The sequence below is a fragment of the Cynocephalus volans genome, chromosome 8, assembly GCF_027409185.1.
Source record: "Cynocephalus volans isolate mCynVol1 chromosome 8, mCynVol1.pri, whole genome shotgun sequence".
NCBI lineage: Eukaryota > Metazoa > Chordata > Mammalia > Dermoptera > Cynocephalidae > Cynocephalus > Cynocephalus volans.
The window spans coordinates 37,525,182-37,552,265 of record NC_084467.1 but is presented as its reverse complement, the minus strand read 5'-3'; the positions used below and the strand labels follow the sequence as shown (position 1 = coordinate 37,552,265).

Below are 27,084 nucleotides of genomic sequence, written 5' to 3'. Positions count from 1 at the left end.
GATCAGTAAAAAGGCTTTCTTTTACTCACCTGTAACCCTCTCCTTCGCAGAATACTGGAATCATCCATAATAGATAACAGACAAAAAAAGCCACTCCCCAGACAGTCAGTTACTAGTGCCTAGTTACTGCTGGATAAAGAGGCAAAAAATCCACTCAGCACACCATGCTGTGCCCACTAAACCACTGCTCCATTAAACCAGCTCTTTCTCAGCCCAGAATAAGTATACAATCACTGCCTCACATCAGAGCCACTTCTTTCTTCATAGGAGTACAGATATATCTCATCTGAATCACCACCAAAATAGGGGAAATACCTCATATTGTTTTTCTTTTCCATGCATACCCCTTTGATTGAAATTATTTGAAGTACCAAGAAAAGAACAAAGATCGCAGAAAAAAAATTCCAATCTTTGATATCCTGACTTCACTGCTTATTAAAAAGGTTTGGCAAACAAAACAAGACAGTCTCCACCTATAGCTACTAAGCTTATAAAATCCATGTCACGTTTTCCTTTCCAAAAGCAAAATCACACCACACACGCTTTTAAAAAGATAACAACTCTTCAGAAATACAAAGAAAAACATTATTCTGATGTCTGTACTTTAGACTCAAACTGATATAAAACAAGTTACTGTTTTGACAAAGTCGGCAAAAATTCCTTTCATCCCTTGTACAGACAAAGCAAATGTCAGATTCTTTCGATACTGTCACAGGCTCTTTTGTTTCTTTCTCTCTAGATACGCTGATCTTCACTTCTCGGACACTCACGAAAGCCTCTCTCTTCAGGAGCTTAGATCGCTGCTAAGGTCGGTTTCCCTGCTCCTTTATGTGCTGGAGGGGGGCTGGCACATGTGAGTTCTGAGCATGGACAAATTCATTCATCTATTCATTGCTGATAGTGCTGTCACAGGAAATGCTCCTCATTCTACCAGACTTCTAAAAGGGCACAGCATGAAAAAGTCTACTTTTACCCAAGCTTTAATAATCTCAGAATTGTTTCTTTGGTCACTGGCTGCCATTTTCAAAGTAGGACTTCAGCCAAGTTTAAAGATGCTTCTGTCTCTTTATTCATGGCTCAAAATATATAGTTTTTTTTAGATTTCAAGAATGAAAGGTTATCTCTCATGGCATGATTCTGTCACTTAAACATTCTTTAAGCAATATTTAAACTTTCCAACTTGATAGTATTTGTTGGAATCCTAGTAAACACAGGAAAAGTGAGGCAAATTAGTGATCTCTCTAACAAGTCACCAAAAACATTGTTAGTGAAGGCAGCACTGTTTTTGAGGAAGAGGGTTAAATACATTATCTTCCAATTCAGAATCACTGTTCTCCAAGTTACAGGACATGCTGCAAAAATTATTCTCTCTCCAAAGGATTTCAGGAGATATAGCCCAAATTTCCTAATATGACAGACAAAGGTATATATAAAGCACCCTAAATCAGCCTGTTATACTCCCTAAGGAGTAAATATAGCAATAACTATAGGATGGATTCAGTCTGCACCAAACAAGGAGGAAAAGCTGCCCCTCCTATAATTATGACAGCTGTAACCAACAGTCTGGGGCTTGAAGGAAGGTCTATTTATGAGATCTTTTTCTGGTCTTCTTATAACTGACTGTAGTCACAAGAGCTAGCCACGCTGCTGAAAATAGCACATAAAGCAGGACCCATTTCCCTTTCATTCAGCAGAAATCTTCTAATCCTTAGCACAACCAGTGTGGTCTTTCATTGTGAGAGCTAATAAACCCACATCTCCATGGACTCCTTCCTCCATCTGCTCCTTTAAACAACTAACAGCTGGATTATGTCTATGGGGAAAACAAACACAAGACCTGAACAGACAGCTGATTTGCATAGGGTATGCTATACACTATATGAGTGTCTGCAAAGTCACAGGCTTTATAAAGCCACAGAACCTCTCTATCAAAATAGGTTTTATTAACTAACTAAAACATATACATCAGTAGAGAGGAAGCAGGAATAGTTTCTAATTCATTCAACCCTGGAATCAGTAGAAATATTAAAATGGTGCATTCTGATAAGCTATTCAGACCAGAGATTCAAAATTCAAACTCTATTCACTTACTAATTCAGAAAACATTTATTACACCAACCACTGAGATGGAGATTGAGAAAGATGACCAAGATCAACATTTCCCATAAACTACTAATTCTATTCTAGAAGAGGTCAAATCCAATGAGAAAGCCAAATATAAACAAGTAATTATGATACAATGTGAGATGAGAAGTTCTACATCAGAGGTAATGACAAAGTGCTACGGGAGTGTCCAAGAGGGCTCAATTCATTAGACTGGGAAATCAACAAAAAATTTTCCAATGGACGTGCCATCTGGTCACTGAAACTAATGTTGTGGGATTATTAACCCTTGACTAAAACAGGCTCCCTTTCCTAAAGTCTTGTGCACAGTTTAAAAATCTTCAAACAAAAAAAGAAAAAAAAAACAATTAAAAAATCTTCAAACAGTCCTCACTATGTAAAAAAATAAGCAACAAACTTCTGCCCTCAGCATTCAAGGTGCCTCATAACAAAAACAATAGTTTTATCTCCACTACTACCTTACTGTAACTTAGCCTTCCAATCAGAAAGAACAATGCACTGTTTCCTGAACACATCCTATCCTTCTTCCCTACGTCAAATCCTTTGTGGTTAAACAGGAATACAACTCTCTACCTTATAAAGTTCTTGAAAGGAATCATTTAAACAATATATCAATGCTTCTTAATCTTTTTTCATTATCTCTGACAGAGTAGTGTGGCACCCTGTTCAACATTTCCTGCCACAACCTGGTTTCTTTAAAGCCTCACGTTTTTTTTTTTTTTTTTTTTTTTTTTTTTTTTGTCTTTTTCGTGACCGCCACTCAGCCAGTGAGTGCACCGGCCATTCCTATATAGGATCCAAACCCACGGCGGGAGCGTCGCTGGGCTACCAGCGCCGCACTCTCCCAAGTGCGCCACGGGCTCGGCCCTCACGTTTTGTTTTTAAAATTCATACAAATTTTGCATTCTTCTCTCTAAGATAATAAACCTTTGGGGTAGCCAGTTAGCTCACTTGGTTAGAGCAGTGTTGGTAACACCAAGGTCAAGGGTTCAGATCCCTATAGTGGTCAGTTGCCAAAAAAATAGATAAATAAATAAATAAACTTTTGTTTAATATTAAAATGATATTTGTAAATATTGATTAAATTGTGAGACTCAAGAAGAGTAACCAGAGAGATAGGAGAAAATCAGGACTGCAAATGCTGTTAAAGAAGCCAAGAAATAACGGTCAGGGAGTGGTGAACAGTAATGAATGCTGCCCAGAGGCCCATCACTGAAGAACGCCCATTGAATTTACTGACTTAGAAGTCACTAGTACCCTTCATAAGAATAGTTTCAAAGGTAGATGAGTGGGAGAAGCCGAAGGCCAACTGCAGAATGAGTAGGAGATGAGGAAATAGAGTGGTGAATCTAGCAACTCTTCCAGCTTCCATTTAACTCTCCCCTACCCTTCACAGCCAAGCTTCTTCAAAAAAACAATGTCATTCTTGAAAAGAAGAGATGGGATTCAGAGCATAAACAGAGACAGGAGGAGGAACACTTCTTCCAGTGTATCAGAAGAAAGAAAAGAAAAAGCAGGTATAAGTGAGAAAGTATCTGTGAAATAAGTAGGAAATCAGCAGAGAACAAGGAGATTGGAGATTTGAGAAGAGCAAATTCAAGACATAATATATAGAACAAGAAAATACATTAAAGAAAAAGGACTGATGAGCAGTGTTCAGGACTGACTGACATTATTCATCACAATTTTATAGGACCACCAATCTGCTCCATTGTACAACTTTCTTCAGTAGGCTACAGTAACAAAAAGGCAAAAGTTTTACCAGACAGACTTACCAGATGGATTGAAAAAAAAATGAGGCCAAAGATTTATGACACTGACTAAAGAGTTAGAGTTAATGGACAATGGAATCTAAGCTAAAAGGGAGGAAAGTAAAGATTAAAGGACAGGAAGTAATTAGAAAGATCTAACAGAGATGCTGACAAATCTGAGAACTGGTATACGTTAAGAATAATTAAATGAGGAAGCTGAAAATCTATCAGGATGTAGTGAGGAGGTTATCTGTAGTTATGACTTCAGCAGGGGGACATTTCAGAGGTATGACAAGGCAGAGAGCTTAAATGGACTAGAAATGATGAGGTCAAACAACTGTGCCAGGATATTGGGAGAATCCACATGGTTGCTGAAGATAAAGACGATGGCAGGAGCATGGAGGAGTAGCAAGATTTATGCCTGATGACAGAATCTAACATGAAATAGGAGGAATAATTACAGGGTTAGTAGATATAGCAGCCAGGGAAAGAAAGGTTTCAGAAATAAGGGCTGCTAACAAAAAATTACTCTAAAAGATCATGTATTGATTCTTCCTGCAAATAAATTTGATTTATGAATGGATGTGCTAATTTACCTGATATCCCTTATTTTATGACTGGATATATTAGGACCCAGGAAGGAGATATAACCTCCTCAGAAATAGTATGAGAGGACTCCAAAAAGTTCATGGAAAGACTCGTATTATTTTTAAAATCTATTTTCCACGAACTTTTTGAAGTACCCTCACATAGCAGAAACTTGGACCCATGTTTTCTGCCAAAAAATGCAGCTTTAACTGAATAGAACAGATAGAGCAGGGTTTCCAGTTCAAGAAAGAATGAATAAATCAACATTTTCATCACCTTCTCTACTATACATTAATATAGTATTGGGAAGACTATTTGGCAATGACTAAATAAAAAGTAGAAAAACATCTGCAGAGAGAAATAAAATTAAACACATAAATTATCAGAATAGGTTGCATCTATGCATTTTCTCAACATAAATTATCCTTTCATTCACCAGAAAGTGAATAAAATTTCTTATAACTAACCCAACATGAAAAGCTATAAGGATCTTTACATGGTAAACAAGCAAAAGTAAAGCATCATGAAAAACTAACTTTTGCTATAAAACCTAAGTCATGAATCAGCCTCAGAGGAGACTTTTTCATAGGACATATCACAGTCTAGGGTGGCAGGACACCCAGCACAAAGCACAGAACCTGGAACCTCTACAGTCCATGTCAGGTTCACAACGAAGAATCCTTTTTAGTTTGCTGCTTAAAAGGAGACTCAATCAATCAAGTAAAATGTATTCCAAATAGAAAAGCCTTTTTCATAGAGAGCAAATATGCTTCTCAAGGTAAAAAGACAATGATTTTCCTGTTATCCTGCAAGAACCATATTTTCAATTTGCACAGGTTTATGGTTAACATTCCTCACTCCAACCTCATAGGAAATCACTATCTTTTAAAACTAATCCTCCTTTCATTCACTGACTCCACAAAATAAGTATCCTCTGTGGACCAGATGCTATTTTAGGTTGTGAAGATATAACTGTTAATAAAAAATAAATAAAAATCCCTGACTTCCTGGGGCTTATATTCAAGTGTGTGTAGACAAACATGAAACAAAAAAATGACTGCATATGATATATAGTATGTCAGAAGATGATAAATGCAATGAAGAAAAATAAACCAGAACAGAGATTTGGGAGGGACTTTTCAAGCAAATTTGATATTTAAGATACTGAACATATTGATAAAAGCAAAATGAATACTTGAAACACGTACCTATTCCCTTGCTAAAGTATTATTTCAAATAAATAACCTTAATCTACTCTGTACATTTGACACCCATCTCCTTCCCAGTGCAGCCCACTTTAACTAAATAGAACACATTGAGCATGACACATGTATTCAAGCATACTCACACAAAGAAGCAGATCCAGAGGCTAACTTCTCCCTACTTATATATAAAACATTGTCCCAGGACTGATTTTGTTCTGCTCCTCCTCAATATACCTGCTCATTTATTTTAGTTTGACCTAAAATTTAGAATTCTCCTAACTTAAAATTGAGAGCTAACGCCACACCTTTCTTTTCCTGATCAGTCTTCTTTCCTCGTCTTTCCTCAACGATGCTACTTGGGCAAGAAAGCAACTTAACAATAACAACCAAGAGAACCACCATAAACTCCAAATCAGTTTTGGTTGGACTGAGGAGTTAGTGAACTAGCCCCAGCTCTGCCCACAGCCTCACGTTCTGATGATACAAAGCAACCTCCCTTCATTTTAATCCTTAAATCTCTACCCCCAAGAGAACATGGGACACATGTAACATGCATGATGCCACAATGTGTACACACTCATCCCCAATTAAATACACTTAGAAAAATCCAACCCTTGTTAAATATGTATGAGATCCTCTAGCTAGAACCTTAAAAGCTGTAACCCCCAACTACTTGGGGAGCTTGGTTTGGGTCATGAGACTACCTTGCTCCTGGCTTGCATGACCTAATAAACTCCTTTCTGTTAGAGGCTCAAATCGCTGTCACTGTGTTTCCAGTTGGCATACACAATAGACAAGTACCCTGCGGGTGCTTACACATAAGAACAAACCAATTAGATAATGGTATCTTTTCAAAAGACAGAATGTATTTGTTCGACATCCAGAAGCAAAGCAAAGCAAAGCAAATCAAATATAATGCTCAAAGAATGAAGTATCTTGTTAATAAAACAGGAATCTGGAGATGCGTAAGTAAAGGAGAGAAGAAAATGAACAAAAACATTTGATGTCAAAATCACATGTGCAACTGCAAACAGACTCATATTTGTCAGTTTAATGTGAGTTACAGTATACCTTTCAGAAAAGGTTTTCCCAAGACTTCTTACATGAGAAGAAGCCATTTACTGGTTCCATTTATTCATTTAAATATTTGCTCAACAAACATTAATTACAAGTTTACTGAGTAACAGGCCCTGAAATGGAGACAAATAAATAATAACTACATTGCATTGAGTACATGCTCAGAATACAGAGAGTTTTTCCTGCCTTAAGCAGGGGCAAAATACAAAAGTACTTCCAAAAGTTCATGGAAAAATAGAATTAAAAGATAGTATGAATCTTTCCACAAACTTTCTGAAGTACCCACATATAGGGTCATATTTAAGATCAAGCTAAACTTCTGAAGTTGAAGAGAAGTTGAAGATCTGAACCTATAAGGATGAGGTGAGTATACTGGTGAGTATACTAGCGTTGCTAGTCCCAGATTAAACTCATGAAGTCACAACTACTAGAATAAAAATTCAGTGTTTAAAATAACTAAATCCTAGCCAAAGCAATAAGGTAAGAAAAGGTTAGAAAAACATACAGATTGGATGAAATAAAACTGTCCTATCTGAAGATGACAATAGCCTATTCTCAAAGAATATGCAAAAAACTACTAAACTAATAAATGAGTTCACAGGACACAACATCAAAACACAAAAATCAACTGTATTTCTATATACCAGCAACAAACATGCAGAAAGTAAAATTTTAAATATAATACCACTTATAATTGCAAAAAAAGTTTCATCTCACTTCTTTTTTCCATTTGACTTCTTTTAATTTTCAGCCCCACCTAAAATGAATTACCAGAGCTGAGGGACTATCATTGCTCCTGGTAAGGAGCATGAAAATACAATGAGATGAAATACTGGGACTGAGCCTTAACCTAAGAAATCTGATGCTACCTCCAGGTAGGCAGATAGTGCCAGAGTTGAATTAAATTTGTAAGATGCCAGCTGGAGTCTGCTGGAGAACTGCTTGGTGTGGAAGATGGGGGGAGAACCCCCACAAATCTGGTATCAGAAGTGTTCTATGTTGTGGTGAGTGGTAAGCATGAGAGCAGGAAAAAGTTTAGTTTTTCCTATCTTTTACACTTATCTATAGGTTTAGTGCAATTCCTATCAAAATCCCAGCAACACTTTTCATAGATATAAACAAGCTTATTCTAAAATTTATATGAAAAGGAAAAAGAACAAGAATAGCTAAAACAATTTTGAAATAGAAGAAAACAGTATAAAAAAATCACTCTACCTGATGTTAAGACTTACTACATATTTACAGTAATCAAGACAGTGTGGTATTGGTAGAGACAGACCTATAGCTCAGTGGAAGAGAAGAGAACCCAGAAATAAACCATAACAAATATGTCCAATTGATTTTTGACAAAAGTATAAATAAAGTATAATAATTCAAAATAATACAAAAGTATAATAATTCAATGCAGGAAGGATAAACTTTTCAATAAATTGTGCCAGAACACTTAGACATCCATAGGCTAAATAAATAAACCTTGACCTATACTTCACACCATATGCAAATATTAATTCAGAATAGATTGTAAATTTAAATGTAAAACACAAAACTACAAAACTTTTATTTTTAAAAAAATAGGAGAAAATCTTCAGGACCTAGGGAGGGATAGGTAAAGAGTTCTTAGATGTGACACCAGGATCACAATCCACAAAAGAAGATAAAGTGAACTCCATCAAAATTAAAGACTTTTGCTCTGCAAAAGACCTTGTTAAAAAGGATGGAAAATCAAAGAATAGACTGGGAAAAGATATTTGCAAACCACATACCCAACAAAGAATGTATATCTAGAATATATACAGAACTTTAAAAACTTTTTTTTTCAAACCTTTAAAACTTAATATCTTAAAGAAAATTGAAATCTATCAACATGTCAGTGGATAAACAAATGGTGGTATAGTCATACAGTGAACTACCACACAGCAAAAAAAAAGGAAAGGAAAGAACTGTTAATACATGCAACAATTTGGATGGATCTCAAAAGCATTATGCTTAGTGCAAAAAGTAGATTTCAAAAGATTGTATACTGTATTGTTCCATTTATACAATATTTGCACAGAGGAGAATAGATTAGTGGTTGCGAAGGGATAAGGAAAGAGTTAGAGTACAAATATAAAGGGGTATCACAAAGGAGTTCCCTTGTAATGAAGGAACAGTTCTGCATGTGGATTGTGGTGGTCGTCATTACACAAATCTATTCACAGGATCAAATTGTATAGAACTGCATACACACACACACACAGAAGTGCACGTAAAAACCAAATAAAGTCTAGTTAACTATACTAATGTCAATTTCCTGGTTTTGATATTGTACTACAGCTGTATATGTAAGATGACACCACTGGGGAAAGCTGGGTGAAGGGTTCACAGGACTCTGTAATATTTTAGCAACTTTCTGTGAGTCTGTAATTATTTCAAAATAAAAAGCCAAATAAAGAAAGAAACAAAGCTGGCCAGTTAGCTCAGCTGGTTAGAGCACAGTGCTTATAACACCAAGGTCCAGCGTTCGATCCCTATACCAACACGGTGCCAAAAAAAAAAAAGGAAACAAGCTTGAATTCCGAATTCCTACATTTTTATTTTACTGTCTCTCTATAAATGCATTTACTTTATTCCCAAGATGTCCATACATCTGAGAGACCCCTGTTTTGTTTGGAGCTTTGTGCCCCCCTTGAGAAACAGTCCATTACTTGTAATTCTGTTTGCCAGGAGCAATCACAGTCCCTCAGCTCAGGTAATTCATTTCAAGTGGGGCTGAAAATTGAGAAAGGTCAAATAAGAAAAGGAAGTGAGATAAAACTACAAAAATTACTGCCATTTTGAGAAATGTGGGGAAAAGTTATAAGCAATCACAGGATAGAAAATCAATTAATAGCATTTTTACGTCTTTCATTAGAATGTGAATTTTATACCATCAAGACAGAAAAAAATTCCCAATAATTTTCAAAAGCAAATAATCGATTCTGTATCCCTTTACAATTTGCTTTTTGATTTTGTTTTCCCCATTATTTTTTAAAGGATAAAACTCAGAGCCTATTAAAGACATACATACATTCTAGTAAGCATGTCCAAAAGGATGAGTCCTTTCAATCCAAACATTGACAAAAATAATTCAAAACTTTCATAGAAACTAAAAATTCTGTCACTAAACTACTAACATACTTCCTTTGTCTTAAAGGGCTAGATGACTTAAAATCAAAATGAGTTTCACTGCAAATACTGCCTAATAGGATTAAATTAGTACAAAATCAAAGCTAGAAAATCAATGACTTGAAAAATGAAAACATAACAGAGTGAGTACATCCAGTTCCTCTTGAGATTCCAAAACTCTTTTTAACAAATGGTAGAACAAGTACACAGAAAATCAGTAAGAATAAAAAAATCTTGAACAACACACCATCAACCAACCTGACCTAACTGACATGTGCAGAACACTCACACAATAGCAAAATGCACATTCTTTTCAAATGCACATAAAACATTGACCAAGACAGACCATATTTAGGGCTATAAAACAAGAATCAATAAATGTTAAAAAACTGAAGTCATATATGCAACTGGCCACAATGGAAATAAACTATAAATTACTAATAAAAGAGATATGAAAAACCTCCTAATATTTGAAAACTAAATAACATGAATAACTCATGATTCAAAGAAATCAAAAGGAAAATAAAATACTTTGAACTGAATGAAAATGGAAACACACGTCAAAACACATGGAATGCAGCAAAAGCAGTGGTACATAGAGAAAAATGTACACCACTAATCACCTATACTGGAAAAGAAAGGACTCGATTAACCAACCTCAGCTTCTGCCTTGAGAAACTAGAAAGAGTAAATAAAATCCAGAGTAACCAGAGGAAAGGGATTAATAGAGAACAGAAATCAAAGAAACAAAAAAATGTAGACATACATACATAAAAGTAAGTAAATAAAATAGTAAAAGAAATTAAGCAAACCAAAAGCCAGATCTTAAGCAAATTGATAAACCTCTGTTCAAACTGATGAGGAAAAAAACAAAACAAACAGAGCCAGCCCCGTGGCTCACTCGGGAGAGTGCGGCGCTGGTAGCGCCGAGGCCATGGGTTTGGATCCTATATAGGGATGGCCGGTGCGTTCACTGGCTGAGCGTGGTGCACCACATCGTGCAGAGGGTTGCGATCCCCTTACTGGTCAAAAACAAATCAAACAAACAACAACAAAAATATATATATATGGAATGAGAGATAAACTATTTTATGCCAATATATTTCAAAATTTAGATGAAATGGACAAATTCCTGAAAAGAGATAAACTACCAAACCCCCTCAAGAAAAACAGAAAGTCCAAATATCCCCAAATCTATTAGAGACTGAAATTGTAGTTTAAAAACCTTTCCACAAAGAAAACTACAGGTCCAAATGGCTTCACTAATGAATTATACATTTACCATGCATTAAAAAAAATTTTTTTAATTCTACACAATTCTACACCAACTCTTCCCAAATACTGAAGAGGAAGGAAAACTTCCCAACACATTCCATAAGGTCAGCATTATCCAGACTCCAAAACCAGACAAAAGGCATAACAAGAAAACTGCAGACCAACATCCCTCATGAACACATACGCAATAGTTTTAGCAAATCAAACCCAACAATACATTAAAAAGATAATATCTGTGACCAAAAGGGGTTTATGCCAGGAACACAAGGCTGGCTTAACCAATGGGGAAAAAATGAATATAATTCACCAAATCAGCAGGCTGAGAAAGAAAAACCTTATCATCTCAATACACACGGAAAAAGCATTTGACAAAATACCTCGTCTATTCCTGAGAAAACTCTTGCTTGGCAAGCTAGGAGGAGAAAGGAACTTCCTCAACTTAATAAAGGGCATCTACAAAAAACCTATAGTTAACATCATATTTAATGATGAAAGACTAAATGTTTCCCCCCTGAGATAAGGAACAGGCAAGAAGGCCTGCTCTCATCACTTCTATTCAGCACTGTGCTAGAGCTTCTCGCTATTGCAACAAAGCAAGATATGATATTATGGCGGTTGTGTGTGTATGTAAGTTTTCATCCACAGTTCCTGGCTCATAAATCCTATATCGCTTAATATGTCTTGAGTGACTATTCTCTGACCTTGTCCTGCCTTCCTTTCACCTGCTCCTTTTTCTCCCCAAGGTAGGACTTTAATCTTCCTCCACCTTTCTGTCTTGGAGCTAGCCATAAAGAAATTTTCTGACTTACCCCGTCTGTAGGTCATAAGACTCATTTCAGAAGAGGTCCTGTCCTATATACGGGAGGAAGGAATGGTGCACAGAGAGACCAAGAAGAACAAACAGGCCTTGATGAGTTTCCCCAACCACTATATTAGTATTAGACCATACCCTTTCTGTCCAGTCACATTGCTACAGTTGTCCATGCCTCAATCATGCCTATCCAATGAAGTCTCCATAAACACCCCAAGAGGACAAGGTATGGGGAGCTTCTGGATAGCTAAACACATGGAGGTTGCTGGAGGGTAGCACTACCAGGGTGGGCATAGAAGCTCTGTCCCCTTCTCTATACCTGTGTCCTTTCTATTATCCTTTGTAATAAACGGTAAATGTAAGTATTTCCCTGAATTTTGTGAGTTGCTCTAGCAAATTAATCAAGCCCAAGGAGGAGGTCACAGGAACCCCAACTTATAGAAAATTAGTCAAAAATACAGGCAAAATAACCCAGGGCTTGCAACTGGCATTGGAAGTGGGAGACAGTCTTGGAGACTGATGAGGGCTGATGCTATCTCCAGGTAGACAGTGTCAAAATTGAATTGGAGGACACCCAGCTGATGTACGCTGCAGAGTTGGTTGCTTGTTTGGTGTGTGTGTGAGGGCGGGGGGGCACCCAACACATTTGGTCACAGAAGTCTTCCGTGTTCATTGCGGTGTGAGAGCAGAGGAAACTCAGTTTGTGTTTTTTTGTCACAGAAGGAAAAGAAAGTAATGGCATTTGCATCTAAATTGGAAATGAAAAAGTAACCACATCTTTAGTCACAGATGGCATCACCTACATCAAACAACCTAACAGAATCAACAAAAAAATTACTAGAACTAATAAGTGAGTTTAGTAAGGTTGCGGCATACATGATCAATATGAAGAAATCAGTTGTTATGTACTGGCAACAAGCAACCAGAAATTGAGGATTTTAAAGCAATAACATTTACAGTAGCATCAAAAAATACAAAGTACTTAGGGATAAATCTGATGAGATGCACAGCTGTACATGAAAAACTAAAAAACATTACCGAGAGAAATTAAAGAAAATTTAAATAAATGGAGACATATACTGTATTCATGGGCTACAGGACTCAGTATTGTTAAGATGCTGGTTTTCCCTTAATCTGTAGATGCAATGCAATCCCAATCAAAATCCCAGCAGGATTCCCCGCCCCACGCTGGCCAGAAATTGGCAAACTGATTCTAAAATTCATATGAAGATGCAAAGGACCTAGAATAACCAAATCAACTTTGAAAAAGAATAATAAAGTTGGAGGACTTAACACTACCTGACTTCCAGACTTAGAGAGCTACAATAATCAAATAGTATGATGCCAGCATCAAGATAGACAAACAGATCAATGTAACAGAATAAAGATCCAGAAATAGGCCCACACATTATATGGTCAATTGATTTTTCACGAAGGTGCAAGGCAACTTCATGAAAAAGGACAATCCTTTCACAAACAGTGTTGGAACAAGGATATCCACATGCAAAAAATACAAACCTAAATTCTTATCTCACATCATATTTAAAAATTAACACATAATAGACTATAGGCCTCAATATAAAACCTAAAACTGTAACAGTAGAATTTCTTCTATAACAACGGAATTTCTCCACAGGAGAAAACCTTTGTGATCTTCGTTAGGCAAAGATTTTTTGAATACGACATCAAAAGCACAATCCATAAAAGAAAAAATTAATAAACTGGACTTGAAAATTAGGAACTTTTATTCCTCAAAAGACACTGTTAAGAGAATGAACAAAAAGCCACAGACTTGGAGAAAATATTTGTAAGTCAAAAGAGCTTGAATCCAGAATATAAAAAGAACTCTCAAAACTCAACAATAAGAAAAACAATTCAAAACATGAGCAAGACATTTCAGCAAGCAACAGAGCACACCCAGGGTCCTAGGCTAGAGCCAAGGGCAGCCCCCTCCACCTGGAAGCAGGCAAGAAACACAGCATGCCTGGGGTCCTAGGCTGGAGCTGAGGGCAGCACCCCCTCCACAAGGAAGCAGGCAAAGAGCATGCTAAAAACACCACTTCCACACGGGAAGCTCACCACAGTCACCGCCACAGCCACAGCTGCTGCAAAAGTGGCTCGATGGCACAAAAGTAGTCATAGCCACAGTGCAGGTGGCCTGCCAGACACTCAACTGCAGTGACACAAGGAGATTCACCAGTCCAGACCAGAAAAAGAAGAGGACGTCTCTCTCCTCTCTCCTCAAAGCCCACTCCTACCTAATAGAAGAAGCAACTGCTCTACCATGCACCTGCTTTATTTCTGATTTTAGTAGTTCCTGTCCTCTCTCTTTTTTCTTGATCAGTCTAGATAAACGTTTGCAAATTTCGTTAATCTTTTTAAAGAATCAACTTTTGGTTTTGTTCATTTTCTCTACTGCTTTATAACGCACTATTTCATATATTTCTGCTGTAAGCTTTGTTGTTTCCTACTTATATTTGCTTTTGGTTTAGTTTGCCCTTCTCTATGTTTTTAAGGTAGCTTACATTACTGATTTGGAATTTTACTTATTTCTAATATAGGTGTTCACAAGTATTAATTTTCCTGTAAGCACTGCATGAGCCCTGCAGCCTATAAATTTTGATGTGTTGTGCTTTGATTTTTATCTCAAAGTACTCTCTAATTTCCCTGTGATTTTTCTTTTTACCCATTGTTTATTTAGGAAAGTGTTGTGTAATTTCTACACATTTGTGAATTTTCTAAATCTCTTTGTTATTTTGTTCAGAGAACATATTATCTATGATCTTAGTCTTTTTAAAAGTATTAAGATTGTTTTGTGGCCACAGATAGATAGGTAAAAAGATCTGAGCAAGCACTTCACCAAAGAAGTTATTTGAATGCAAACAGGTACATGAGAAGATGTTAGACATCATTAGTCACTAAAAAATTAAAATTAAAACCACAATGAGGTTCTACTACACACCTATTAGAATGGCTAAAATTTAAAAGGCTGACCATAGGAGCAGTGTGAAGAAAAAGAGGCAAGAACGACCCCCGGGGACCAACAAAAGCCCATGTACTGCCGCACCCCTGCCCGCGTCCAGCACCTACATCCCACCGCTGTCGCCACCATGCCCAAGAGAAAGATTGAAGGGGATGCTAAAGGAGATAAAGTCAAGGTAAAGGATGAATCACAGAGAAGATCTGCAAGATTGTCTACTAAACCTGCTCCCCCAAAGCCAGAGCCCAAGCCTAAAAAGGCCCCTGCAAATAGTATCTACTTTTTAGGTTGTTGGGAGGATAAATAAAAACATGTATGCATGTAAAAAATAATAAATAAATAGATAGATAGATAGATAGAAAATAAAATAAATAAATAGATAGATAGATAGATAGATAGATAGATAGATAGATAGATAGATAGATAGATAGATAGATAGATAGACAGACAGATAGATAGATAGATAGATAGCCCCTGCAAAAGAAGGACGAGAAGGTACCGGAAGGAAAAAAGGGAAAAGCTGACACTGGCAAGGAAGGGAATAAACTTGCAGAAAATGGAAATGCCAAAACACACCAGGCATAGAAAGCTGAAGGTGCTAGAGATTCCAAGTGAAGTGTTTGCAGTTTTGGTAACTGTAGACTTCTGGTGACTGCACAATTTGAAATACTATTTTTTAAAAAGTTTTGTAAAAATTCAAGATTTTGTTTTACTTTTTACTTTTTTTAAAAGGTATGCTATTAGCACACAGAACATTTCATTGCTGTTTTTTAGGGAAGGGGTATATGTTACTAATAGAATGTCTCTAAAGCTGGATTGATGTGGGAAAAATACCTTTCCCTTCTAGTTTTGAGAGACTTCCTCTTGGATCCCAGGAGGAAGGATTCCCTGATGTTGATACAAATAGCTACCCTGGCACAGATGACTTATGGTGTGGAAAAACTAAAATTTGTTTTTATGTCCTCCTCTTCTCTCCACCATCAGCATAGACCTAACTCCTTTAAGCTCAGAGACCTGTTGGGATCTGACCCTCAAAAACTGGTTACCATTATGTCAGGCAACCTGGACTTTCCAGTGATGCCACTGAGATGGCAGCCTTCAAAAGAGCAGCAATTCCTTTCCTGTATTGTGGATCTTCAGGCTAATTCTGCCGTTTTCATTTCATTTCCTGAAGTCAGGGTTGGCTTGTGAAAGGCTGTTAAACAACATTCTAAATATGAAATGTCAACCCTCACTCTAAACATTCCCTGTTCAGAGCATCAGATGAAGACATTGGGTTTTATAGCAGCTTTCTGATTTTGGTAGTCTACTGAAGAAGGGAGTTCGAAAGTTGTTGTATACTATTAACGACTGTCTGCCCATGTCCTGCCTGAAATATCACGGTTGCTTATGAAAAGTATCTCTAATAAAGCTGGATACAGTTTGGCTTGGAAAAATAAAATAAAAGTCTGACCGTAGCCAGTACTGGCAAGAATGTGGAGCAAATGGAACTCTCATACACTGCTGATGGAAATGTAAAATGGTACATCACTTTAGAACACTATGGCAGCTACTTAAAAAAATGATCCAGCCATTATACTCCTAGGTATTTATCTAAGAGAAAACAAAATGTATGTCTAAACAAAGAACAATACATGCATGTTCACAACACCTTTATTTTTAACAGTCAAGAAAGGCAAACAACCCAAATATCCATCAATAGGTCAATGGATAAATAAAAGGTGGTATAGCTATACAATGGAATACTACTCAGCAATAAAATGGAATGAATTGGGGGAGCAGGCAACAGCTGGTTGGTACAGGGATCCGAATCCTTAAATTACTGATATATGAAACAACATAGATGAATCTCAAAGTAGTTATGCTGAATAAAAGAAGACAAAAATTACATACTATATTATTCCATTTATGTAAAAATCTAGAAAATGCAAACTAACCTAGAGTGAGAGAAAGCTAATCAGTGTTTGCCTGGGTATGGAGGTAAGAAAGAGAGAGGTACAGGAGGGAAAGATTATGTATGGGCACAAGGAAACTTTTGAATGTGATGGATACATTTATTCATTATCTTGTTGCAGTAATGGTTTCACAGGATGTACACATATGTCAAACTTATTCAACTGCATACTTTAAAAATGTAAAAATTATTGTATGTCAATTACAGCACAATATTTTTATTTTTTTATTATTATTTTTTTAAATTTTATTTTGTCGATATACATTGTGGTTGATTATTGTTGCCCCTTACCAAAACCTCTCTCCCTCCTCCCTCTCCTCCCCCCCCCAACAATGTCCTTTCTGTTTGCTTGTCGTATCAACTTCAAGTAATTGTGGTTGTTATATCTTCTTCCCCACCCCACCCCCGGTTTTCTTTTTGTGTGTGTGTGTGTGAATTTATATATTAATTTTTAGCTCCCACCAATAAGTGAGAACATGTGGTATTTCTCTTTCTGTGCCTGACTTGTTTTACTTAATATAATTCTCTCAAGGTCCATCCATGTTGTTGCAAATGGCAGTATTTCATTCATTTTTATAGCTGAGTAGTATTCCGTTGTGTAGATGTACCACATTTTCCGTATCCACTCATCTGATGATGGACATTTGGGCTGGTTCCAACTCTTGGCTATTGTAAAGAGTGCTGCAATGAACATTGAGGAACAGGTATACCTTCGACTTGATGATTTCCATTCCTCTGGGTATATTCCCCCTAGTGGGATAGCTGGGTCATATGGTAGATCTATCTGCAATTGTTTGAGGAACCTCCATACCATTTTCCATAGAGGCTGCACCATTTTGCAGTCCCACCAACAATGTATGAGAGTTCCTTTTTCTCCGCAACCTCGCCAGCATTTATCGTTCATAGTCTTTTGGATTTTAGCCATCCTAACTGGGGTTAGATGGTATCTCAATGTGGTTTTGATTTGCATTTCCAGGATGCTGAGTGATGTGGAGCATTTTTTCATATGTCTGTTGGCCATTTGTATATCTTCCTTAGAGAAATGCCTACTTAGCTCTTTTGCCCTTTTTTTAATTGGGTTGCTTGTTTTTTTCTTGTAAAGTTGTTTGAGTTCCTTATATATTCTGGATATTAATCCTTTGTCAGATGTATATTTTGCAAATATTTTCTCCCACTCTGTTGGTTGTCTTTTAACTCTGTTAATTGTTTCTTTTGCTGTGCAGAAGCTTTTTAGTTTGATATAATCCTATTCGTTTATTTTTCCTTTGGTTGCCCAGCACAATATTTTTAAAACATGTATTTTGTGTAAAAATGCCCCCCAAAATTTTTTTCACCAAACCCAAATACTATGGCTTACATCCAGGTACATGTATACGATGAGCTACTAAAGAATTATTAATCTGGCTTACAATTTCCCTTTCGATTTTTTTGTTGTTGTTGTCTTTTTTGTGACCAGCCACACCATGCTCAGCCAGTGAGTGCACCGGCCATCCCTATATAGGATCCGAACCCGCGGCGGGAGCGCCGCTGCACTCTCCTGAGTGCGCCACGGGGTCAGCCCTCCCTTTCGATTTTGATAGTTAGGGTTTTCCTTTTCTTTTACTGATTTCAGCCGCTGCACTCTCCTGAGTGCGCCACGGGGTCAGCCCTCCCTTTCGATTTTGATAGTTAGGGTTTTCCTTTTCTTTTACTGATTTCAGCTGTGGGTTTCTGTTGTATTTTATTTTTAAATATATTCTATCCAGTATTTGTATGTGTTTGGACCAGAAAGAGGGCTCTTCAGCAATAAGTTAGTCCATCATATTGCTAGACTTTCTTTCTCTTTAACCATAGCATTCTGGCATTCATCACTACACTCTTCGTTTTGCTATACTTTATTACATAAGGGTTTTTTTATACAAGGAATATAAATTATCTTCAAATATTTCTTAACTTAATGAGTGTTATATGAACAGTCAAAAAGTTACAATAGGTAAAATACCTCTGGGTAGGGGATTTATATTCATCTTACAGAATGGTTCTAAGTCTTTAAAGTTCCAAACTTTACTAAAAAAAAAAATGGTCATAGTGAGTGTCACAGTTAGGGTGGTCGAAATAAGGAAGACTCAAAGACAATTTGCACTAGATATTATAAAGAACAAAGTCTCCCATCACTTCTGGTCTGCCCTTCCACCAAGTAGAACAAGAGAAATCCTCAAGTATGCCATCACAGTCTGCACAGATCATTTTAATACTTTAACATGTAAAATATAAAATTTCCCTTATTTCAGCACTAGACCCTATATTACATGCCAAGTGTAAAGATGCAAAAAGACAAATGAGAGTCTTACTTTCAAAAATAAAGAGGTAAATGAATAATAATTACAAATACTGGTAAGTGCTTGAAGAAACAGAATGTAAGACTTCCGGTCAAGATGGCGGAATAGACGGTCCCCAGCGCCAGTCTCTCCCACACATCAACCAATTTACAACTATAAAAATGTAACATCAGCCAAGCTGGGGCCGCCGGAGCTCAGGTGAAGAGGAGAAGAGACCCATGGAACTCAAGAAGGAGGAGAAACCACAAAGAGAGAAAGAAAAAACTGCTCTCAGCGTTTCGGGCCACGGGCGCTTTAATGCTGGAGCACATGGAGCAGGAGCCAGCAGAAGCCACAGCTGTGCCCTTCAGATGGAGTTACTTGGAGGCGGCAGGGGAGAAGAGAACGTTGATGGCCCCCAGGACAGCAAGACCACTAACAGGGTTCCTGTGGACCCACACAGGAGCAAGGAGCCAGAACAGCTGAAAAAGGGGAACCACTCAGAGGCCGGTGGAGTCATCGAGTCATCACAAGGGACCAGCGCAGGGCCTGTCCCATGGGAAGTGTTTGGAGTATGGGCAGTGGGGGAGACGGGCCCACCGGGAGAACATGGGCACAGCAAGGACAGCTGATCCGCCCCCCAATCAGTGCAGGACCACTCAGAGGAGACTGGTCAGGAATGCAGAATTGCACAGGGTGCAGTTTGATGAAAAAACTCAGGCCCAGATCAGAGTTTCTATACAACACAGGTGTACCCAGTCCCTGGAGAGCCAGAAGTACCTATAAGGTCAACCATTAAACCCTGAACTGCACAAAATCCTTCCCTAGGGAAACAGCAGCAAAGCAGCCATTTAAGTCAACCATACAGCTCGAGTACTGGTTCCACAGGAAGTTTCCCCATTTTAGAAGTAAGCAAAGAACAAAAACTTAGTTCCAGCCCAGGCACACCATGAATGCCTTAGGGCCCACCAGGGGACATGAGGCATGAAGCCAGGGGCAGGACCCCTGCCCACAACCACTCACACCACCAGCACCTTGGGGCCCCACCCATGAACCTGAGGATTGGAGCCAAGGACCAGACCCCACTCCCACATACAGGCACACCACCAATGCCTAGGGGCCCACCCAGGGACCTGGGGCTAGCAGACGGGTACCGGACCCCCTTCCCACAATCAGACACACCACACCAGCACCTTGGGACCCACCCGGGAACCCAAGGCACGGAGAAGGGGACCGGAACCCCTGCTCACAACCAGGCACACAGTGCCAGCACCTCAGGGCCCACCCAGAGACCCAAGGCATGGAGAATGGGACTGGACCCCACTACCACAGTGAGGCACCCTGTGCCAGCGCCGCGGGGACCACCTGGGGACCTGAGGCATGGAGAAGGGGATTGGACCCCCTCCCACAACCAGGCACACCTTGCCACCGCCTCAGGTCCTGCCCGGGGACCTGGAGAATGGAGAAGGTGACTGGACCCCCATTCCACAACCAGGCACACCGCACCAGTGCCTCAGGGCCTGTGCTGGGACCTGGGGCATGAAGAAGGGGACCGGACACACCTCCTACAACCAAGCACCCCATGACAGTGCCTTGGGACCTGGCTGGGGACCCGGGGCATGGAGAAGGGGACCAATCCCCCTCCTACCGAGAGCCACACCACACCAGTGCCTTGGGGCCTGCCGTGGACCCAAGGCATGGAGAGGGAACCGAAACCCCCTCCCCTACAGCCAGGCACACTGCGCCAGCGTCTCAGGGCCCGCCTAGGGACCCAGGGTAAGGAGCTGGGGACTGGACCCCCTTCCCACATCCAGGCACACTGTGCCAGCACCTCAGGACCCATTCGGGGATCTGGGGCATGGAACCAGGAATCAGACACTCTCCACAACCAGGCAAACTGTCAGCACCACAGAGCAGGCCAAAAACATCTCCTCCATGTGGGTGGCCCACCACAGCCACTACGATAACCATGGCTGCTGTGAAGGTAGCTAGACGCCACAACCACCACGCAGATGGTCCATCAGCCACTGGAGTGAGCTGACACAAGGAAAGTCACCAGCAGAGATAAAGAAAGGAGGAGGATGTCTGTTTCCACAGAGCCCATTTCATAGTGATGGAAGAGACATCTGCTCTATGATAGTATTGGGGGACCTGATCATGCCTCTCAGCATTGGACAGATCATTTGGGCAGCAAATCAACAGAGTAACCATTATTCTTTCAGAGGGAGAGAAGAAATCTAGGGTGATTAGAGGGGGGAGGGGGAGAGGAAGAGGGAAGGGGAGGGAGTGGACAAGGGGCATAAAGAATAATTACAATTTGTAACAATATATATGCTAGTAATATTGATTTGATCAACATATCTCAATATTGAACCCCAAAAATATTTATAATCAATTTTGATTCAATAAAAATTTTTTAAAAATAAAATAAAATAAAATATTCTTTTACAAAACAAAAAGAAACAGAATGTAGTACAGGGGAGGAAGAATAATGACATTTGAGCTATAACCTGAAAAAGAGACTTAGTCATGAAAAGATCAGGCAAAAGAGCATATCAGGTATAGGAAATGTAAACTGCAAAGGTTTTGTGGTAGGAACAAACTTGCAATATTCATGGAATACAGAGAAGACTAACACTGATGGAATATGTGAAGGGGCTTATTGTATACGATGAATTGAGAGAAGTAAACAGGGACCAGATCATATAGTACTCACTAGGCCATGATAAAGAATTCAGTCTTTATAGTTTGTGTAATGGGAAGCCACTGAATATTTTTAAGCAAGAGAATGACATGATTTGATATATATATATATGTATTTTTTTTTTTTTTTAAGGCTGACTATTTTGTGGAGAATGACTTGTAAGGAGGTCAAGGGGATGTAGAAAGAGCAAATAAGAAGCTAGAGAAATGGGGATCTGGACTATGGTTCCAGCAGTAAAGCTGTAAAGAAAGTACATAGATTCAGAGTATTTTCTACACAGACGGCCAACTAGATTAGCTCTTGGATTCAACATGAGGTAGGAAAATAGAAGAATCAAGGGTAACAATTTCTACCAAGATTGTGACACCATTTACCAAGATGAGGAATACTAGAGAAGGAACAAATCTACCATTTTGGATGTTAAAATTCCATTCTCCTAATTAATTTGCCACTAAAGAGCTACAAAATCATCTCCTACATTCCATACCCATGAGTAGCAATCTTCACATGGTGGAACCTAATCAACCTTTCTTAATGAGAAGACATGTACTTTTCTACCCTTCCATATGTAAAATCACAACATCTGGAGGGCTGACAGGCAAAGCTGGTGTTAGGGACATCTGACTGAAGTACCGTGGAAAATACTGCTTTGTGGGCCTCCTGAGCCTCAGCACCAAGTCCAAGAGGACACTGAAGCTACAGACAGCTCTGGGATCTGCTTAGTGAAAACATGAAGAGTTTTTCTCCCACGGTCAGTTCTTACGATATAAACTGTGTGGCCTTTTTCATTACTAAGGGAAATCATCTTCCCTTCTGCTTTCAAAGATTCAGTACGCCAGCGAGATCAGAAAGCATGCATAACTAGAATTTTAAACAATTTTTAGAACCCATTTATACTTGCTGTTGACTATCGTTTGGAATCTTTACCCAATGAGATCTGGTTTTTGAGGGAAAAAAATACTTTTTTATGCTTTCAAATGATATCCTCACTCCTGCCTAAACTCACTTTTTAACTTTTGAATACTGCCCCTAAAGATTGAAAACATCTTCATTAAAACAGAAGGCTACCTATACAGAGGGAATGTAATCAGAAAATTCTAGTCCATAGCCAGTGCCAATATTACCATGATCACATAGCCCTGCTCAGCTGATGCCAAGGAATCTTTTGAGAATCTCTCGAAATAATACATGAAATAGGAAAAAGCACACTTTGTACAGGGATTTGTGATAGACTAGAGAAAGCACTGAAATTGGAAGTAAAACAAACCCAGTTCCATTACTCATTAGTACTACCATCTTGAGTAATAAATTCTTACCACATCACACTTCCTCATTTATAAGTCAGAGATAATAACTCAGTATGTTCTTCAGCAAGTTGCCTTGAAGAATAAATGAGAGCAGTTATGTGAAACCTTTTTTTTAACTGTGAAGTGCCTTTAAAATAGCAACTGCCATTTACTGGACATCTAACTGCCTTGTACAAGGTACTTTACAAACGACAAATCCATTTTATAAATAAATAACATGATGAAGAAAGGGGAGGAAAGGGAAGAAAAGGAAAAAAAGGAAAGGGGGAGAAATGGGAACATGGAAGAAAGGAACAAGATGGAAGTGTAAAAAGCAGAAGGAAAAAAAAGAAAAAAAGAAAGACAAGAGAAAAAAGGAAGGAAGGACTGTGTGCTTAAGGTCACAAAATTATTAGTGGCAGAATCAGTACTCAAAACTAGGTTTATCTAATCTCAGCCCACTGTTCTTTTCCTAGCTATTCTTGCAAGACAGATATTCTCAAATTATATATAGCTACTCAGATCCTGTCCATTCTCCAAGATCTGGCTCATGTTATATATTTCCTGATGCCTTTTCTTCCTTACTACCTGAACCCCAAAGATTCCTACTTTCCAAATTCTTTAAGTATGGTATATAATCTACACACTAGCCATTCAGCAATATCCATGTTCACAATCTCTTATCTCCAGTTCCAAAATCTACGAAGCTCTTTTTAAAAATCTAGGTTTTTTTCAAGGAAGTTTGATGCCAAAACGAATTTAGCAGCAAAACTGACCTAAAACAATTTTAATATTTATTCATCCTACTCAGCACGAATATTCATACATTTTGCTAAAGAAATATATAATATGTTTGATGATTTGATACTGCCCCAACTCCTGCTGGTATATGTACCTCATTATCTCTAAAGTCCAAAAAAATTCTGATTACTAAAATATATCTCCCTCTAAGGGTCTCAGATAAGGGGATGTGGACTTCTATTATCATGCATTATTAGTTAGCTTTCCATGTATGTTCATCTTATACCCCAATATAGAAATTATAATGTTAATGAAGATGGTTATCATCCTCTTAGCCCTTCTTAGCAAAAACTATACTGATTTAACATAGTTGACATCAGTAAATACTACTTGATGGATGTTTTTATATTTGGTGATAGTGACTTAAAACTGATATAAATAATCTCAACCTCATTTATTGAGCATTTTGAAGACACAAATATATAAAGTAATCTTTGCCCTAAAGAAACTCATAATGTAATAGGGAGACAAGAAAAAACAACCATGCTGCAATGTGCACGGTGCAAGTAGTAGGTTAACCTTACTACAAGAAAAGAACCAATGTATAATTTCTAAAGTAGTTGGGGGGGGTGAGTGGTAAAAAGAGAAAACAAATAAAGATTCAATATGAAAGAAAATTGGAAAAAAGAAACAGAAAAGATAGGACAAAGAGTACAAATAAAACAGCAGATAAATATCCAAATATATCAGTAATTACAATAAAAGTAAATAGACTATCAGACTGGATGACTGGATGGATAAAGGGATGGTCTGAGAAATAAAAAAATTTTTAAAAAAAATACAGTGTGGCAAAAATTATAAGAGTTTTAATACCTAATAATGCAGAGATGCAAGAAAATAAATGCTTTCAGATATTGCTGATGAAAGGTAAATGTTAAAAACAATAATACCTATTAAATAAAATATGCATGTAGCCTTTGATCCAGCAATCTCATTTTAGAGCATCTAAGAGAAATAAAAGCATTAGCGTGTGAGGACATATAAAAATGGATATTTATAACAACATGTTGATAATAATCACTGAGAGGAAGAAGTGAATAAACCACGATATAGTGATTTTTTACAGTCCCTTAAAGCCTTGAGCTTCCTACATCTCAGTGGTTCCCAAACTTTGCTGCACATTAGAATCAACTTGGGGAGCTTCAAAAAACCTTGATCTGTGAGTTATACTTTATACCAATTAAATTCAAATATTTAGGATGGGGAGTAAGGCATAAGTATTTTTAAAGATCCCCAGATAATTCCAATGTGCAACCAAGTTTGGGGACCTATAACACATCTCTTAAGAGAGTCTCCACTTTGAGATTCCTTCCTGTTTAGGGTTGCTAGGTTTAGCAAATGAAAACATAGGACACCCAATTAAATTTACCCTGCTCTTAACATTAAAATTTTTTCTGTCTGGTTTTAGAACACTGAAGGAGAGGTTTCCCTACAATTTCTCAACAACAGTGGTTCAAGTGAAACCAAGACAGAAGTTTCCCAGATACAGTGATTACAAAATGATGATGAACAGGTCATCAGAATGATTAAGAACATTGGCTCTGCATAAAGAGAAATCTGGATTCAAATCATACTTCTAATATGAACCACTTGTGTGAACTCAGGCAAGTTACTTAACCTCTTTGAGCTTCAATTTCCTCAACTTATATATTGATTGAGTATTCATGCCTATTTCACAAGGTTGATATAAGGACTACATCAACTAATGCATTTCAAATACTCAGCATAGTCTCTAACACATAGGATGTAACTTCACAAATGCTATTTTTTTTTTAAATTATAATTTTTTTTTACATTCTAAGATGTTGTGGAGCAGTTGGGAGGGAGGGGGAGAGGGTAGGTAGAGGAGACAACGGGTGGCGTGGTCAAGGCCTGAAACACACCCATCTTTCTGGCAGGAGAGCCCACGGGGCTTTCAGTGGCGGCTCAGTGGTCAACTCTGGGCTGGATGCAGATGTTGGGGTGGCGTGAGTAAGTCCCTCAGCCCCCAACCACCCTGGCTCTGGAGCCCGGGGCACTTCTGGCGGCAGCCTGGTGGTCATCACTGGGCTGCATGAAGATGATGAGGGGTGGGAGTGTGGTTGAGGCCCTCAGACCTCCGCCACCTCGGCTTGGAAGCCCGGGGAGCTTCTGGTCCTTCTAGGTTTTATAGGTGTTCTTTGGTGGTGTTAGACCTTTACTAGTTAATATCAGAACTCTGTCTCTGATCTATGGGTTTTTGGTTTTTTCTTTCAGTTTTTTGTTCAATTATTTGCTATTCCCACACTTAAACTTCTGCACTGGAAATAAGATGTTGTCCTTTGGTTACTTCTAAAATGGATGTGGGGACCAGCACTTCAGCCCTGTGATTGAGCTAACGTGCTTCACTGCTGCTGATTCTCTGGGGAAGGCTTTTTGTGCAACTCAGGTTTTAATTGTTGACCTTATAAGCACATCCAGGTCTTGTGAGGTATGGTACACCTGGGTTGTATGGAAACTCTGGTCTAGGCTTGAATCTTTTCAGGAAACTGCACCCCCTGCAGTTCTATATTCCTGATCAGTCTCCACTGAGTGGTCCTGTGTTGATTGGAGGGCAGATCAGCTGTCCATGCTGTGCCCCTATGTTCCCCCAGTGGCCTGTCTTCCCCACTGCCTGCACTCCAAACACTTCCCATGGGACGGACCACGCGCCAGTCCAGTCCCTTGCAATGACTCACTGGCCTCTGAATGGCTCCTTTTTTCAGTTGTCTATGGCCGCCCACTCCTATGTGGGTCTACAGGAACGCTGTTAGTGGCCTTGCTGGGCTGGGGACTACCAAGTCCCTCTTCTCCCCTGCAGCCTCCTAGCAACTTCATACAAAGGGCACAGCAGCAGCTTTCACCAGCTCTTGCTCTGTGTGCTCACCAGGGCCAGCCTTAAAGTGGTCGGGGCTCAAAATAGTCGGACCAGTCCTTTCTCTCTCATCGTGGCTTCTCCCACCTTCATGCGCTCCGTAGGTCTCTCCTCCTCTTCCTGAGCTCTAGAGGCCCCAGGTTGGCAGTCGTTGCTTTTTAGTAGCTGTAAATTGGTTGACTGTGGGAGAGGGTGGTGCTGGGAACTGTCTGTTC

At 38.7% G+C, this 27,084-nt stretch overlaps 1 protein-coding gene and 1 pseudogene across 4 annotated transcripts in view; one reads left to right on the top strand and one right to left on the bottom strand.

Annotated features, from left to right (window-relative positions):
- Positions 1 to 27,084, bottom strand: part of MAST2 (microtubule associated serine/threonine kinase 2) — a 218,887-nt gene that overhangs the window by 144,493 nt on the left and 47,310 nt on the right. The gene's annotated exons all lie outside the window — the stretch shown is intronic.
- LOC134385104 (non-histone chromosomal protein HMG-17-like) lies at positions 15,086 to 15,570 on the top strand (annotated as a pseudogene).